This window comes from Grampus griseus (assembly GCF_964374135.1).
Source record: "Grampus griseus genome assembly, chromosome: 2".
In the NCBI taxonomy this organism is placed as follows: Eukaryota; Metazoa; Chordata; class Mammalia; order Artiodactyla; family Delphinidae; genus Grampus; species Grampus griseus.
The window spans coordinates 32,460,439-32,478,323 of record NC_139018.1 but is presented as its reverse complement, the minus strand read 5'-3'; the positions used below and the strand labels follow the sequence as shown (position 1 = coordinate 32,478,323).

General features: G+C 44.6%; 1 protein-coding gene across 2 annotated transcripts in view; it reads left to right on the top strand.

Annotated features, from left to right (window-relative positions):
• Nucleotides 1-17,885, top strand: part of SUSD6 (sushi domain containing 6) — a 92,852-nt gene that overhangs the window by 23,938 nt on the left and 51,029 nt on the right. Inside the window, exon 1 of one of the 2 annotated variants that reach the window (XM_082649039.1) lies at nucleotides 17,718-17,823. The exons of the other annotated variant lie outside the window; for it this stretch is intronic. The gene's annotated coding sequence lies outside the window, so the exon portion shown is untranslated. Of the gene's footprint in view, nucleotides 1-17,717; nucleotides 17,824-17,885 lie in introns of those variants that run through there. 2 annotated transcript variants of the gene reach the window in all.

Sequence of the window (17,885 nt, the reverse complement as noted above, 5' to 3'; positions counted from 1 at the left end):
GCAGCCTAATCTCCTCCACTACACTGACTTCTCAGCAGAGTCCAGCCCCCCTGCCCCCCACATTCTGTGCTCTGTTCCAGCGCTCTGTTGTGCTACCCTTCAGCATGGTCTTGCTTTGTTCCAGCTGCCCCCACCCCCAGGAGAACCCTTGCTGCGTTTTTGTTTACTCTGTGTGTGTGCTTTGCCCTTTAGCCCGTGCCCCAAGAATCTTTCTGTAAGGTAAGACAGCAGCAGCAGCAAAAAAAAACAAAACAAAAACAAAACTTTAGAAATGAAACTTTGGACCCCTGTTGGTCTCTGTTCAGATGCAAATGATGAATCTCTTCCCATCAGAGTTTGTACCTTTGGGTTCACCTTCCCTTTTTCCATCCCACCTCCTGGGGAATCTTTGAACAGCAGGGGTGGGCTGAATCACTCTCAGAAAAGCTCTAATTTGGCCTGTGCTTCAAGCCTAGCTTCTTTCTCCCCTTGTGTGGATGTAGGAAAGAGGCAAGGAGAAAGGAACCTGTCCCCATGACTCTTGTGACCCTGGATTTGGAAGTTCTGAACTGGTGTGTGTGTGTGTGTGCGTGCGCGCGCGTGTGTACATGTGCACAGGGTGTGCAAGGAGGTGGGGTTAGGGTAGAATGTGGACAGAGTCTTGAAAGTCATCTTTACAAGCGAGGAGATGACAAAGCAGAGAATAATAGAAGGGCAGCATACCCTAAACCAGGACTTCTCAAACTTTATTTATTTTTCAGTTTGTTTTAATTTTATTTTTTATTTATTTATTTTTTACATCTTTATTGGAGTATAATTGCTTTACAATGGTGTGTTAGTTTCTGCTGTATAACAAAGTGAATCAGTTATACATATACATATGTTCCCATATCTCTTCCCTCTTGCGTCTCCCTCCCTCCCACCCTCCCTATCCCACCCCTCAAGGTGGTCACAAAGCACCAAGCTGATCTCCCTGTGCTATGCGGCTGCTTCCCACTAGCTATCTACCTTACGTTTGGTAGTGTATATATGTCCATGCCTCTCTCTCGCTTTGTCAAACTTTAGCATAGGAGTCACCTGGGGAATCTTATTAAAATGCAGATTCTAATTCAGTAGATCAGGGATGAAGGCTGAGATTCAGCGTCTCTAATAAGCTCCCAGGTGATGCTGGTGCTACTCTTCAGTGGCCCTAGCCTCCCGCTTCTCCTCCAAACACTGGTGAAAAGGTTGACACGGGAAAGGCAGGAGGGAGGCTAGTAAGGACTTTCATATTTTAAACCTGAGGGCCTGGGCTGGACTTGCAGCCAGTGTTTGCAGAGCCCTTTCTGGGTCGCTCATACCTGAGCTCCAGGCTTCTCTGGACCTCCCCTTGGCCGGGTTCGGTTTCCACAGCAGAAGAACCTCTGTCCTTCAGAGGGTGGATGTGCATACTCACGACTAAGCTGGATCCTTCCCCTTTCTCTTTGGCTCATGGTAAGGCCAAAGCTAGCATTTCAGATAGAGCTGGAAGAACGCTCAAGTCATCTTTTCCAACCTCTCTATTTTACAGAGGAGGAAATGGGCCCAGAATAGTTTTGTGACATGTCCAGCCAGTATCAAACAGCTAGTGGTAGAGATGGGGTGAAAACCCAGAAGTCTGAAACCTTAAGCTCCTCTCTCGAGGGCCTGTAAGCCTGCGTTAGGGACAGCGGATCAGGGGACAGGTGGTAGGACAGGAGGCTTTCCAGTGGTGTGAGGGAATTTGCAAGACATGCACATCTACTGGCATCTGCTGCAGCTCAGTGCTCATCCACTCAGGCCAGGGTTCTCACCTGCAGCACAGTTGACATTCGGGGCCAAATTCTTTGTTCTGGGGACTGTCCTGTGCATTGTGGGATATTTAGTGGCATCCCTCACCTCTACCCTCTAGATGCCAATAGCACTCCCCAAGTTATGACCATCAAAATGCCTCCAAATGTTGCCAGAAACCCTGGGACTGGGGTGGAGTGTAGAAGTGTCCCCAGTTGAAAACCTCTAGTTCAGGCAGTAAAGTATTTTGGGAAGGAGGGTCCCTCTTGGACACCTATACTGGGTTTTTTTTTGAGAGTGTGGTGGTCTCAGAGTTACAAAGAAAGCATAAAAAACAGATGGGGCCCCAGCTTTCCCAGGACCTTATAGTTTAGTGGGCCCAGAACAGATAAATTGCCATTTTAATGGTCCCTCCAGGGTAAGGCCCCAGGCTGGACTCTGAAGAATGGGGTGCCAGCCCCGGTGCTTAATGAGGAGGAGACTGTGCTACCCTGGGCTGGATCGCATAGCTAAGAATCGAGTAACTCTCATTCAGCTCTTGAGTTACTCTTACCTATTTCTCAAGGAGCATTCTTCCATTCTGAAAAAAACCTTTTATCTGAATCTGTAAAGGCCAGTCAGACACATTAACCAATAGAAGTGTACACTTGAGGAGAGGGAGGCCTCGTCAGGCCTGATGCTGGTGAGGCTAACTCATTCCTTCATGAGATTTACTTTTTATTTTTTGATTTTCTTCTGCTATGGGATGAATCCTCTGATAGACCTTTCTTGTCTTTTCCAGTGTGTTAAGGAACATGACTACATAAGAGCTATAGTCTGTAATGTTCTGAGTCCATAGGTATAAAATATGGGTAAAACATGGCTCTGTATGAACCTGAGAGTTTTCACCCCTTTTTACTCTTCATAGGATGCTGCACTTGCAAATGTTTATAAGGCCACTGGGCTTCCATCTTGTGTTCAGCACAGGCCTCCGTGAAAAATATTACTGCAGAGCACAAAAAGCACTTGTGATGGGAACTTCTTAGTTCTTGTCACCTTTTCCTTCACCAGTGTCAGACTGATTTTTTCCCAGTGCTTTGAACATGATGCTCCATTGCCTCCTGGGCTGTTTTGTTTATAACAATAGACTTGCTGTAATTCTTTGTTCCTCTGCATTGTCTCTCCTCCTAACCCCTCATGGCTGCTTTTAATTATGTTCTCTTTAATGCTAATTTTCATCATTTTGATTACAATGTACCTTGTGTTTTCTTTTTGTGCTGCTGCTTGGGATTTGATGAGCTTCTTGAATCTGTGGGTTTATAGTTTTCATCAAATTGAGAAAAATTTCAGCCATTGTTAAAAAAAAAAGTTTGTGCCTACCCATATGCCCTCCCCGTGCCCCAATTATGTATATGTTAGGCTGCTTGATAGTGTCAACGCTTCTGACTGATGTTCTGTGTATGTCACTTTGGACAGTTTCTATTGCTGTGCTTTCAAGTTCATTAATTTTTTTCTTCTTCAGTGTCTAATCTGTTAATCCCATCCTGTGTATTTTTCATTTTAGATATTTGTATTTTTCCCTCTAGAAGTTCAATTTGAGTCTTCATTTTGTCTTCCATTTCTTTCCTCATCATGCTCACGCCTTCCTTTTTTCTCTTGAACATACAGAGTATATTTGTAATAGAGATTTGAATATCCTTGTCCACTAACTCTGTCATCTGTGTCATTTCCTTGTCCATTTCTATTGTTTGATTATTCTCCTCATGTGACCATATGTCATGGTTTTAATTTCCTGCCTCTTTGCATGCCTGTTAATTTTTTTAAAAATAAATTTATTTATTTTTGGCTGCATTGGGTTTGTTGCTGTGCGTGGGCTTTCTCTAGTTGCGGCAAGCGGGGGCTACTTTGTTGCGGTGCGCGGGCTTCTCATTGTGGTGGCTTCTCATTGTGGAGCACGGGCTCTAGGCACGCGGGCTTCAGTAGTTGTGGCATGTGGGCTTCAGTAGTTGTGGCTCGCGGGCTCTAGAGCGCAGGCTCAGTAGTTGTGGCGCACGGGCTTAGTTGCTCCGCGGCATGTGATATCTTCCCAGACCCGGGCTCGAACCTGTGTCCCCTGCATTGGCAGGCGGATTCTCAACCACTGTGCCACTAGGGAAGCCCTGCCTGTTAATTTTTGCTTTGAAGCTAGACATAGTTGGCGCAGACATAGTTGTGTGTTGGTGGGTGCTGGAACTTTTTGCATTCCTTTAAAAACTCTTCAGCTTTGTTTTCAGAAGCAATTCAGTTAGTACTTACAATTGGTTTGATCCTTTCGAGGCTTACTTTTCAGTTTATTAGGGTGGGTCCAGAACAGCCTTTAGTCTAGGGCTAGGATGGTCCCACTGCTGCGGCCAAACCCTTCTGAAGATTCCTTCCAATGCCCAGTGGGTTAGGAGATTTTTTCCATCTTGGCCGGTGGGAACATGTAAATTTCTGGCTCTGTGTGAGTGCCGGGGGTTATGCTGCCTGTTTCTTTCCTTTGGTTCTTTCCTCAGCCTTGCTAGTTTCCTCAAACACCTGCACAGATCAGTATACTTAGCCTCTGCAGATCTCTGCACTTTTTTCTCTTTGCAGCTCCCTCCTTTCAGTTACTTTGCCCTGCACATTCTAGCCACCTTGGCATCCCCAAATTCCCAACTCTGTCTCTTCAACTCATTGAAATTGTTGAACACTTTCAGGTTTTTTTCTCCCTACTCTGTGACCTGAAGACTCCTTTAGGGGTTTGGCTGGGGCACTAGTAGGACTCACTGCATTTCTTCCCCTTTTTTCAAGGGTCACTGCCCTATGCTGCCTATTGTTGAATGTCTGCTACCCCACTTTCATATATAAGGAAACAAGAGGCTCACAGCAGGTAAAACGGTACACCTAGTACCCCTAAGAAGCAAGAGGCAGAATCAGGATTTGAACTCCCTTTTGTATGACACTGAAACTCACATTGTGATTGATTCTGTAATTAACCGTTTCATTTCCCTCTTCTGGCTCCAGCTTACTTCCCTGTTTTGTCCTTGACACTTTGGCTGTATATCTCCAACGCGTTTTCACTTTTTACCTCATTATAGTTATTTGTGTATGTATCTTATCTCCCCCAGTAGACTATAAACTCTTTAATGGTATGAGCTTTCCCCCATCTTTGTACCTTTCGTGTGAATCTAGGGTAAGTAGGTGCTCGTTATATGTGTTGAACAAAGTCAGTAAGCTTCTTAAGAAACATGTGTGTTGGGAATGAGGGAGATATCAGATTCCCTTATTAAGTTATGCTGTTTCTTTTCTTTTTTATTTTTTAACATCTTTATTGGAGTATAATTGCTTTACAGTGTTGTGTTAGTTTCTGCTGTATAACAAAGTGAATCAGCTATATGCATATATATATCCCCATATCCCCTCCCTCTTGCATCTCCCTCCCACCCTCCTTATCCCACCCCTCTAGGTAGACACAAAGCACTGAGCTGATCTCCCTGTGCTATGCGGCTGCTTCCCACTAGCTATCTGTTTTACATTTGGTAGTGTATATATGTCAGTGCTACTCTCTCACTTCATCCCAGCTTACCCTTCCCCCTCCCTGTGTCCTCAAGTCCATTCTCTGCATCTGTGTCTTTATTCCTGTCCTGCCCCTAGGTTCTTCAGAGCCATTTTTTTCTAGATTCCATATATATGTGTTACGGTATTTGTTTTTTTTTTTCTGACTTACTTCACTCTGTATGACAGACTCTAGGTCCATCCACCTCACTACAAATAACTCAATTTCGTTTCTTTTTATGGCTGACTAATATTCCATTGTATATATGTACCACATCTTCTTTATCCATTCATCTGTCGCTGGACACTTAGGTTGCTTCCATGTCCTGGCCATTGTAAATAGTGCTGCAGTGAACATTGTGGTACATGACTCTTTTTGAATTATGGTTTTCTCAGGGTATATGCCCAATAGTGGGATTGCTGGGTTGTATGGTAGTTCTATTTTTAGTTTTTTAGGGAACCTCCGTACTGCTCTCCATAGTGGCTGCATCAATTTACATTCCCACCAACAGTGGAAGAGGGTTCCCTTCTCTCCACACCCTCTCCAGCATTTATTGTTTGTAGATTTTTTGATGATGGCCATTCTGACTGGTGCAAGGTGATACCTCATTGTAGTTTTGATTTGCATTTCTCTAATGATTAATGATGTTGAGCATTCTTTCATGTGTTTGTTGGCAATGTGTATATCTTCTTTGGACAAATGTCTATTTAGCTCTTCTGCCCAGTTTTGGATTGGGTTGTCTGTTTTTTTGATATTGAGCTGCATGAGCTGCTTGTATATTTTGGAGATTAATCCTTTGTCAGTTGTAAATATTTTCTCCCATTCTGAGGGTTGTCTTTTGGTCTTGTTTTATGGTTTCCTTTGCTGTGCAAAAGCTTTTAAGTTTCATTAGTTCCCATTTGTTTATTTTTGTTTTTATTTCCATTTCTCTAGGAGGTGGGTTAAAAAGGATCTTGCTGTGATTTATGTCACAGAGCATTCTTCCTGTTTTCCTCTAAGAGTTTTATAGTATCTGGCCTTACCTTTAGGCCTTTAATCTATTTTGAGTTTATTTTTGTGTATGGTGCTAGGAAGTGTTCTAATTTCATTCTTTTACATGTAGCTGTCCAGTTTTCCCATCACCACTTATTTAAGAGGTTGTCTTTTCTCCACTGTATACTCTTGCCTCCTTTATCAAAGATAAGATGACCATATGTGTGTGGGTTTATCTCTGGGCTTTCTATCCTGTTCCATTGATCTATATTTCTGTTTTTGTACTAGTACCATACTGTCTTGATTACTGTAGGTTTGTAGTATAGTCTGCTGTTTCTTTCTTATCTGCTGTGTTTATCACAATCTCTTAACGTCTTCTAAGATGATACCTGGACTTTATGAAGTTCTTCATTTGATACCTCTGCCTGAACTTTGACTAATTTGAGATAACTTTCGAGTCTGTATTTGGAGATTTAAGGGAATATTCCTTCTTGTGAGTTAACCAGATTCCTTTCTTCTCCGGTCCTGACTTAGAACCCCACGTGGAGAGAACTGGAGGTATGGTTGGAGCTAGACCTAGAGCATGCAGGCATTGGTGGAGGGGCTCTGTAGAATGAGAGGGTCATGTAAGGGCAGAGGTGGTGCTGGGGCGTGGCACTAATCAAAGGGGAAGGAACAGTAGGCAAGTTCCTGCTTCTCGTTTTTGCTTGGGGCCTTTCAGTCCAACCTTGACAACTTACAGGAAGTTTGGGTAATTTGTGAGGAGGAGGATGGGAAGAGTCATGGTTTGGTTATAAATTAGGAGGCTTCTTGGAACTTATACAAGATGGAGAACAGTTTGGAGCCAGAGGCAGTGTCTTGTTTGTTCTAAATGTGTGCCTCACTGGGGCTGTTGAGCTTCAGTAGATGGAGGTGAAGAACATGCTTCTGGAGTCCTGAACCTTAGGGGAAATACTCGGCTGACATTTGAGTAGAAAGGAGGGAAATGGCAGAAATCGAGACCATATTTATGGAGCACCTTAAGGCCTGAGAGACACTAAGTCCACTTCTCTGGCCCTGCCATTAGGTTGACTGTTTCTTCTCACTCATGAATCCTACAGAAGAGGTAGTAGTTTTGGAAAAAGGGTGATGGGCTGGAGAGGCTTTTGTTGTTGTTGAACATTAAGGAAGCAGGCAGGTCTTAAATATTCATCCCCAGCGTCTCCACAGCTTTGGCAACCATAGTGTGTGTGTCTGGGTGCTCATTCGGAGGAACTCTTGATTGGGTTTGGGGGGAGGGTGTCTCGGAGCTATCTGGGCAGTTCCAGAAGCTTTAACTGAAATCCTTGGGTTAACTGAGAAAGTACAACTCATAATATATTTGGAGCCAGAAGCCATCATCCAGTGTTTCTTCTCCCTTCTTTTCCAGTTCCAGCCACCCCCAATTGTTTTGCCCTTATTGTGTCTGTTTTCTCACTTTGAATTCATGTTAAAGTCAACATGATCTGCCCTCACCACTCTAATGAATGTGCTCTTGAGGAGGTCACTAGTGATATCCTAGTGGCCAGATCCAGTGGGTATTTTTTAGTTTTTATTTACTGGACCTTTGCTGCATCTGCCACTGTGCCCCCTCACATCCTCCTTGAATCACTCTGTCCCTACCTTGACAGCTGTGATGCACAGGCTTCCGGTTTCCTTGTGCTTTTTGGAGTGTCTTTCATGGTCTCTCCTTCCTTGATAGGCCTCTTTAAAAAGTTAGTGTTCTCCCCAGGATTCTGGCTTGACTCTCTGCTCACTCATCTCTCTCACCTAGGTGAGCTCATCGTCTATTTTGCATGGTTTCAGCCATCACTTTCAGGCCAATCACTCCAGGGCAGTACCCCAAGTTCGGAGCACTTTGCAGACTTTCATACTCATTTCTAACTTGCCTGCTAGACTTTTCTACCTGGATATCCTTCAAGTACCTACAATTCAACCCACCCAAAAATAACCTGAACTACATTCATCATATTCTTCACCAAAACCTGCTTGTCTGCCTGTGTTCTCTCCCTCCTGTGGTAGCTTCTACCATTCACACAGTCACAAGCCAAAAACCTAGGTGTCATCCTTTATCTTACTCATCCCATCCTATTAGTTTCTGGCATCTTCTACAGCCTTTGGCACATTATGGACACAGAATGAATAAAAGAAAACGCTTATTAATTTCATCTGAAATTAACTACAGTTTAGCACTTTGGTTTTGATAAATCCAAACATCTCTGATTACACTCGTAACTTTCGGGGAAGGGCATTTGATTTTTGACCACATTCAAATTATATTAAGGAGAAGGCACTTTTTTGTTTAAAACAGGAATACTTTGTGGGGGGGATTAGTTATTATTAGAAATGGGTGGATTAGCCACATGCTGTCTTTTCAGGCTCCCTAAGGAGCTGCTCACAGTTAAAGATAAGGTGGATGAAGTCGGATTGTGCTGGCCCAGGAGGGTGCTGTCCTTCATGAACATGGGAGTAGAGGCAGCAGTTGTGGGTGAACTTGCCATGTGCTGTGGCTTTCATGTGAGTCATAGATAGACTTTTCCCTTGGGGAGGGTAACACGCCCCCTTCAAGCTCATTGATGGATTTCCTTAATTGTATTCTGGTGTTTCTAACATAAACATTGAGGATGTGTCAGTAACTGTCATGCTTCTCCAAGTTGATCTCCCTTCCTTTCCATCTAACCCCCCCCCAAAAAAAATAGAAAAGAAAATAAAGAAAAAAAAAAAAGAAAAGGAGAAAGTGACTTAAAGACTCATAGGATTTTGGAGCCAGAGAATTTCTTCAAGTACTGGTCATCTAGCTCAGCCCTTCCGTTTTCAGATGATGATGACAGTAAAGATAGGTGGTGATATAACTATAACACCATTTTTGATGACTTACTGAGTGCCAGACACTATACTAAGTGCTTTATATATATTTCCCATATGATACTTACAATAGCCCTATGAGGTAGCTGTTATTAGTGCTATTTTATAGATAAGGAAACTGAGGTCCAGAAAGATTGGAGAACTGTATTGGGGTTAAGAGGATGCTGAAGCAGCTGTTGTGCAGAGAGATGAAGCATCTTGCTTTTTCAAGGTCCGGTTTTCCACTTAGAGGCAGAACATTAGTAGAATCCAAATCCCCTGACCTTGAACTCAGTAAGCCTATATTTCTGTTTTCACCTGAGAATTCATTCTCTGTGGTCATTTTTGTCTCGTCTCTCGCTCAGCCCCTTTTAATTACAGTGAAATTGAATGAAGTAGAGGAAAAAGTAGAGTTGGGGTTTTTGGTGAGTTTTTAGTTTATTTTTAAATAGGCAGCATTCCCAGACTGACTGGGAATGTAGCAGAAGGCCTGAGAACCAGGAAGTGACACAGACCTGTTTATACCCTTCCACTTGGGAGCCTTTGGAAAGGGATCCACAGAGACAGTAAAAAGTAAACACAACTGCTTCAACCAGTTCTCTTGGGTTTGCTATTTTTGACCTGGAGGAGGTGTTTCCTACACAGCTATGAGTACATACTTTGAAAACCAAAATCTAGCACTGAAACATCCCCTTGAGTGAAGGTATATAGACAGATATTTATTTCCTGTTACCAGACAGCAGCATTCAGTGACTCCTGGCAGACAAAATTATCACTTTATTTTTCCTCTCTCCCTCTGCCATCCTTTTTTTTTTTTTTCTCTCTCTCTCTCTTTATAATTAGCGCTGTGCATGCAAAACTGCCCCGGGGGCTTCCCTGGTGGCGCAGTGGTTGAGAGTCCGCCTGCCGATGCAGGGGACACGGGTTCGTGCCCCGGTCTGGGAAGATCCCACATGCCGCGGAGCAGCTGGGCCCGTGAGCCGTGGCCGCTGGGCCTGTGCGTCCGGAGCCTGTACTCTGCAACGGGAGAGGCCACAACAGTGAGAGGCCCGCGTACCGCAAAAACAAAAAAACAAAAAAACTGCCCCGGGAGCGCACTGAATCCGTGTGTGATCTTCAAGGTCCAGCTCAAAGCTTTCTCTGTCACCTCCCCCTACTCCCAACCAGAAGCCTTTGTTCTTATCTCCTCTGTGTTCTCATAGCACTTTTTAACATTAAAAAACAAAACAAAAACACAAACCCTTGTAACAGTTTCACAGTGTGATGTAGATAAACATGTAATTCCTCTCACACAGATTGAGAATTCCTTGAGAGTAAGAACTATGCCCCACTTCATCTCTGTGATCACCCAAGTCTTGCACTGAAGACAGCCAGTAAATATTTGCTGAATTGCAGTAGAGTCACTGCAAACACTGAGCCCTAAGAAATCAGATTTAGCAGATCAGCTTCCCAGACTTTATTTGCCAAGTGGGTATTGAAGCCTGCTCCACTCAGCTCTGATAGGAACCAAGAAGAGGGGTGTGATGACACATAGATGTATCTCTGGGTCTAGGAACCAATTATAGCCACTTCGGCCAAACATCTGTTTTGCTACCTGGCAAAACTTCAGGATTTATATACCCTTTTCCCCTCCTGTTTTATATCTGCTGCTACTTTGCCATCTTGTATTTCCTATACAAATTATGGGTTTGGGGTTTATCTTTTTTTCCCCTTCCTGAACAAATAAATGTTGAGCAGTTTGGGGCACAGAAAGAGGCGGGAGTTGGTGCTCTGCAGGAATTTACTACCTGCAGTAAATGTAGCATACAGCAGTTAAGTAACTGTGAGTGGGCCTTGGGGGGAGGATATGACTGGTTCTCCCAGTCTTCCAGGCAGTGATGCTATGGGTTCAGAAGAGCCTTCCATGCCTGTGGGCTCAATTGAAGAGTTTTCCCAGAGGAGATGCAAATAAGCTTGACCTTGTATTTGGAAAAAAGAACAGGGAGTCCTTTGCAGTAGGAAAGCAAGAGGAGGAAAGACCTCTAGGCCCCTTTGATTCCATTTATCTGTAAAATAGGCATAATGGCACCTATATAATGAGGTAATGAGAGAGAGAGAGTGTGTGTGTGTGTGTGTGTGTGTGTGTGTGTGTGTGTGTGTGTGTGTGTGTGTGTGTGTGTGTGTGTGTGTGTGTGTGTGTGTGTGTGTAGGCTGGGGTTTTTGGTCAGATGTTTGTTATTTTTGGAAAGCACTTTAGGAACACTGTGTACGGATGGCCTATACAAATGTGCTGATGGATTGATTAAGCTCTAAATGGAAAAGTTGGAGTCTCCTGAGTTTGCTGCAGTGCAGAGGGAGATAGATTCTAGGGTAGGTCTGGGGAGATGCAGGGGGAAAGGACTGCTCTGCGGAAAAAAAGAGGATGGATTTAACATTTCTTCCTTCTAGTCAGAACTTTTGTTGACTCACGTTTTCAGGAGAAATACTTCTGGGCTTCTCCTTTTCCCTAGAAGACATTCCAGATTCCTTAGAACTCAGAGGGCATTTGGGGATCATCCAGACCTACCCCGTGAGGACCAGGAAGAATGATTGACTTGCCTGAGGCCAATCTGCTGTTGGTTGGTGGAGCTGGGACTTAAGGGCTGTCTGCTGCACTCAGATCCAGGCTGCAGTCATCCTGTTGCTAGGTTCTAGAAAAGAGATGCTGGAGACTATTGAGGAGAAGGTTTAGTGTGTCTGCTGGTGTCCCTGCTGTCTGAAGCCTGAGCAGTAGTGTAGGGGAAAAGTGGGACAACAAGAGGATGTAGTGAGCAGTTCTGGGGAGTGAGACGAGAATACAAGGAATATTAAAGCAATTCAAAAAAGCCTCAAACACCTACCCTACCCTGGCTTCAGTGGTTTCTGAGAAAAGCTGAGGGTTATTTTTGTGATTTGTAGGAGGTAAATTTTTTTTTAGGAATTTTATTTATTTACTTATTTATTTAATTTGCTTGCACCAGGTCTTAGTTGCGGCAGGCTCCTTAGTTGTGGCTCATGGGCTCCTTAGTTGCCGCATGCATGTGAGATCTAGTTCCCTGACCAGGGATCAAGCCCAGGTGCCCTGCATTGGGAGCGTGGAGTCTTAACCACTGTGCCACCAGGGAAGTCCCTGTAGGAGACAAATTTTGACAAGAGTTTGATGTTTGTGTACTTTGGGCTTTGGAGCTGGAGATGAAAAGGAAATGGATAAAGGAACTTATGGCTGTCAAGGATCTCAAAGTCCGATAGACAACTTCGTGCCTATTGAAGGTACTCAGCTGCTGGTGGCACAAAAGAAAGGGGAAGATACAGAGGTTAGGAAGATTGGAAGGAGCCATTTATCCCCAGGGAGGAAAAAAGTAAACTGAAGACATCTAGAAGTAATACAGTTTTGTCATTTTGTGGGGAGGAGTGGGAGGCACTAAGGTCTGATACACATTGAGATGCCTTTTGCTGCTGTGGCCTAGGCATTTCAGGGCGAGTGGGAGTGAAGGGGGGGACACTGCAGGCAGAAAGGGAGAGGTAAGGGGGGGCCTCCCAGCACGTTATTCCCTTCTCTCGTCACACCCTCTGGGGAACTTTGGACTCCAGAGTTAGCACTTCTTATCTTTACAGTCTAAAATGTAATGGTTAAGTTCTGTTCCAACTTCATGAACTGTTCTTTGTCTCCCCCCATCACATGGTAGTATTAATCAAAGGAACAGACTCTTATTCTAGATTCTCCCACCACCACCATCCCCTTTCCAGACTAGTCTGAGGCAAGAAGAGGATTTATGTTGGTTGTACCTGTCCAGTTCTCTCTTGTAACTAATGGAGAGATGGCCATGGTATAGGAAATAATCTGTCCTGAGGATTACATGTAAACGGAGGCTGAGCTCACAGAGATGTAGAGAAACTCACCTAGCCCCTGGGCGCCAAGCGTCGCTGAGTCAGGACCCTTTGCCTTCACAGAGGAGCGCTCAGTAGAGTGTGACATGACTGCGCCTCAGCAGGACTGTGACATTCTCCACCCGCAGGGATAGGCCCCAGGGCAACCCAGACGCATGAGCTGCGGAGATCTGGGCCCTGCCCTGCGTGTCTAGGGGACTGGGTGCCCTGGCTGTTCCATGGCTCCCCACTCCCAGCCCCTCCCCCAGCTGCTGCTGCCTCCCTAAGCTATGAGCCATTTTTCAAGGTGACTCTAAGGATACATTTCACCTTAGGCAGGCTTTTTGGTTAATCTGGAAGCATCTGTGGCAACAAGAAGTAAGCAAATTGCGTGAACTTGGAGCTCGTGTTACAGGTTCTCCTCGGCACCAGAAGCCTGCCATGCTTATCATCATCTTTTTTGCGAGCGGTTCCTCAGGTCACCCTCTGCTGTCTTGGCTTATAGGCTAAGACTGTAAATAGGAGGACCTGAGTCTTCTTACTAGTTTACAGAGCAAGCAGTCTTTGATATTTTGTCCCTTTTAAACCTCACTATAGACTGGTGAGATATTCACTGGTGAGATAGTCAAAGCAAGCAACACCTCCATTTTACAGATGAGGAAACAGAGGCAGAGATGTGGGATGGTTCTTCCCCAAGTTCAGAGCTGTGGCTTAAGGGCAGTGTCCTTCCTCTTGGAGGGTCACTCTGGACAGGAGACGAGGGTTCGTGACATCACATTCAGCAGAGCAGTCACTCAGCTTTTGATGTTTTGGGTTCACAGAGGTGGGGAAAGGCCAGATCCTGACCTTAAGGGGCTGGCAGTCTAGCTCATGGGGGTCTCCCCTTGCTACAGGCTGTTGAGGCGGCAGTGTTGGTCCCGAGAAGGAAAGTCAGAAGGGTGAATGCAGACTTCCCATGACCCTGCCCCACCCCGTGTTTTGGAAGAGCTGGAGGAAGAGGTAGGTTATACGAAGAGAAGCGTGGATGCCCTGGAGAATTCTGTGATTGAGAGAGACCCTTGAGCTGTTTTCAGGTATGAAGACGGAAGCCAGAGAAGAGTGGTGTGAAGTACGTTCATGGTGTTGAGCAGCCATCACCACCATCCGTCTGCGTAACTCTTTTCATCTGGCAAAACTGAAACTCTATACGCATTAAACAATAACTCCCCATTCCCCCCTCCCCTTAGCCCCTGACATCCACCATTTTACTTTATCTCTAAATTATAATTTTTTTAAATCGGGAAGTGGTCACTAACACACCCAGCGGAATACTGAAGCGAAATGAATTCTTTTTTTTTTTTTTTAACTACGTTTTCGTCTATGTGTTTCTCTAAGGGTAATAATGAATACTTAGTCTTAATTTGTTCTAAGTGTTCTTCTTTTCACTTGGTCTAAAGCCATGATTCAAGGGCAGGCTTTATTTTGTTTTTTAAAATTCTGTGTTCTAAGTGGATTCTTTCTGAAAATGATTAGATGTCGTGTGACCCTTTCTTCATAGTAGCTGGGTTTTCCCATTTGGGGTGATATCCTGGGGCTGTGGGGATTCACTTTTCTCTGTATTATTGTATTATTTCTGAAGCACTGACCCTTGGCTCAGCCTAGCATATAAACATTCCTTGACTCTCCTCTGTTCATCTTTTCTCTTCTCTTTGCAGAGCCCCTTTTTCCATCACCCCATTTGTTTTGCACTTGATCAGGTCTTAGGCTTCATGGTGGAATCGGTCCCTTGGCCCAGGTAACTGCTTAAACAGTAAGGGAGGAACCGGCTGTTTCTAGAAAACAAAACAGAACATGGGCTCATTTGTGTGCATCTTCTCTCCAGTCCCATACTGGCTCCTCCCCCACAGTGTTCATGAGTTAGGCAGACATTTGCTGCCTGCCTGTCAGGTGCCAGGCCCTGTGCTGGCTTATGAAGATTCCAAGTTGAGTAATTCACAGTCCCTGCCTTCAAGGAACTTTGAGCCTAGTGAGGTGAGACAGATAAACAGATATAATAACTTGATAGAGGTACAGTCAGAGTAGGGTGCTCAGGGCACTTTGGGAGTAAGGAGGGGGTTAGTTCTACTGGAGGTGGGCGTGACATGTCAGAAGAGTTCCTCCAGGAGATGACGCTTGTGCTGAGCCCTGAAACTTGACTGTATTCCTGGCAGAGAGAGCAATCAGGTTTATTGGAATGTCAGTCAGTTCGTTGAGGGAGGAGACAGGTGGCTTACAGGAATGCCTTGCTACATTAATTTTATTCTGTATTTTATCTATCTGAATAGGTAATGCATACACAAAGTACAACACTCAAGAAGATGAAAAGGGGATACATACAGTGAAAAATGAGCTTCCTTCTCTGTTAACCACTAGCTGACAGCACTTGGTAGCTACCAGTTTCTTGCGTGTCAATTCCAGAGAGAGACTTCCAGTGCATACAGGGGTGTGTGTGTGTATGTGTGTGTGTCCTTTAAAAATACATGCATACACACACATAGTTTTCTTCACATACTAATTTTGGAAGTCATTCCATATTAGTACAGACTGAACTGCCCAGTTCTTTTTAAACCACTGTGTGGTATTCTATTATGTGGGTGTATGACAACTTATTTAACTAGTAACCCTTCAGTCTTGTGCCAGTAAAAATAATGCACTGAATATCCTGCATATATATCATTGCACACGTGATTTCTCAGGACAGATGATAGAAGTAGAATTGATAGGTCAGAGAATGTGTGCATTTTGGGGACATATATTGTCACACAGTTCTCCAAAGAGCTCTATATTAATTATAAAATACAAAACGTAAGATTCTTTACCACTTGGTAAGCCCCCCACCACGCCAGTCCTCTAAAATCCTTGCCAGAGTGATCTTCCTAAATGAATTTGGTGTTGTAGCTTCCCTGTTTATAATCCTCGTAAGCTTTACGTGGTCTTCAGGATAAAGTTTAAACTTAGCCCAGCCCCTGCCTCTAGCATCTGCCGGGAGTGCTGGGTTCCATTGCTCTGAGCCACTTGGACTTGGTGTCTCTGTTTCCTTTTCCAGTAGACACATCCTTTAGCAATCTGTTTAGCATCCCCTCCTGTGGGTAATCTTTCCTCATTCCTCCAGGCGGGCACGGAACACTACGCCTCACCCTGATCCAGCCTCATCCATTCACTGCAGAAGTATTTGTTGTGCACGTGCTGTGATGTGGCACGGGCAGGTGTCATCCTTGATGATCCATTGGTTCTCGCCTTGAGGGGATGATGACTGCCTGGTAGGGTTACCTGCTGTGGCTGCATGTACAAGGGCAGCACCAAGGACCCATTGCTGACTGGCTGGTGGCCCAGGGCATATCCTTTAACTTTTTGGACCTTGGTTTTGGCATCTGTCAAAAGAGGAGGTGAAGCCTGATGACCTCCAAGGTCCTCGACGCTCAGATCTTATTAATAATTACGATAGCAACAGCCGCTGGTGTTTACTGAGGACTTGCTAAGTGCCAGGCACTGTGTTGAGCACTTTGATCCTACTCCTTACATCAACCCTGTGAAGATGATGGTATCGTTACTGTCTCCATTTTACAGATGAGAAAACTGAGGCTAAGAGAGTAATTTGGCCACAAGGTCATAATAAAGGAAATAGATTTGAATTCTGGCATTCTGACTGTACCATTCTTAGCCACAAAACTGTTTACACATTCCACACATTTACACATGGTGTTGTGTACTGTTTTGGGTCAGTCACAGACTCCACCCCTGGACCTCTCCATGAACCATCCCTGTTCTACAGCCATAAAGGCTCAAGTTGGAATCTGGGTAAAAGCTGGGGACAGAAGACTGCTAACTACTTGGGGGTAGTGGATAAAGAGCCGGTGGCTAGCTCCGTTCTTGAGCCCCTGGCTCATTCTCATTGAAGACCCTCATAGCTGCTTTTCCTTTGGCCTGAGACAATTCATACTGCTGTTTGAAGTAACTCTCTTCAGAAGGGGTGCATAGGCTTGAGTCAAGGCTTCATACATGGATTAAAGTCAGGCCTGGGTGTTATCCCTCAGCGGCATCCTTTATTAGGGTTGTAGATGGCAGGCTTCTTTATCTATTTACATAAAGCCTTGTTGGAGAAGGAGGTGTATATGGAATTTAAAAAGGAAGTGTAACATTATTTGGAATACCTGTTATAAACTAGGATAAATGAAATCCCATGGGTTAACTAAAATATAATAGGCCTATATCATAATGTATCATCAACCCTTCTGCTTCCCTGAAGGCAAGTAGAAAAAAATCCTGAAAAGTCTTAATCCCTGATTTTATTATTATTTTTTTAAGATACCGGTTCCTATTCTTCTTACATCTTTGAGCTAGAGTGGATGGTGGGGTAATTAAGAGTTACAGCCCGTTCTCCGCTCAATCATTGTCAAGTGTAGCCAACAAATGTGGGCTCTGGGGTCACAGGTGTGTTGGGTGAGCCTTGATTAATTAGTCCGTTTTTGAGATTCGTGGCTGTGGAGTCAGAGCCAGGTCCTCAGGGGCTCATCCAGCCAAGCCCCAGGCCCTTGGCTCCCGCTGCTGCATTCCTTCTCTCTAGGCGGTGTATTTCTCCCTTTAAGACATGTGTTCTGTATTTTTTTTTTCTTTTCTTTTCTTTTTTCTTTTCGGTTAGTTGAACTTGCTCTGAGTCCGGTGGCAAAGGCAAAGCCAGACTCTGGTGTAGCAGCTCTGAGTCAACAGCCATCTATCTCCTCCTCTTTGCTCGAGCCTCCAAGGCAGGCAGCAGGGCAGAGCCACAGCAGTTTCTGAAAGCTCTGCCGAGCCTGACAGATCTCCAGGTGAGCCGGCGCTTGTCTCCTTGTCCCGTCGCAAGGATCTGGCGCCCGGATGCTGACGCCAA